Source organism: Anneissia japonica, unplaced genomic scaffold, assembly GCF_011630105.1.
Source record: "Anneissia japonica isolate Jap-2015-1 unplaced genomic scaffold, ASM1163010v1 scaffold1826_len1998817_cov189, whole genome shotgun sequence".
NCBI lineage: Eukaryota > Metazoa > Echinodermata > Crinoidea > Comatulida > Comatulidae > Anneissia > Anneissia japonica.
The window spans coordinates 1,573,881-1,574,135 of NW_022742159.1; the positions used below are offsets into that span (position 1 = coordinate 1,573,881).

At 34.1% G+C, this 255-nt stretch overlaps 1 protein-coding gene across 1 annotated transcript in view; it reads right to left on the reverse strand.

Moving 5' to 3' along the window:
- The window catches only part of LOC117119056, a 33,221-nt gene that overhangs the window by 32,280 nt on the left and 686 nt on the right, over nucleotides 1-255 (reverse strand). The gene's annotated exons all lie outside the window — the stretch shown is intronic.

Below are 255 nucleotides of genomic sequence, written 5' to 3' on the forward strand. Positions count from 1 at the left end.
ATTTTCATTTTGATCACGTCATCATGGTCAAAAAGAATGAATTTTTGGAGCCCTTTTATCTCTCATTCTTAAAAGATGTACACAAATAGAACAGAGTGAAAGTTCGTGTGGCAATACCGACTAACAGACGGTTTTAAATACACTTGACAATGTTTAATTTCGTGTGCTATTACTGTACACGCACACATGGTGACGTGCGTGTCTGTTAAAATTTGAAAATTCTCCATATTACTATTCAGATAGTTTAAAGAACGT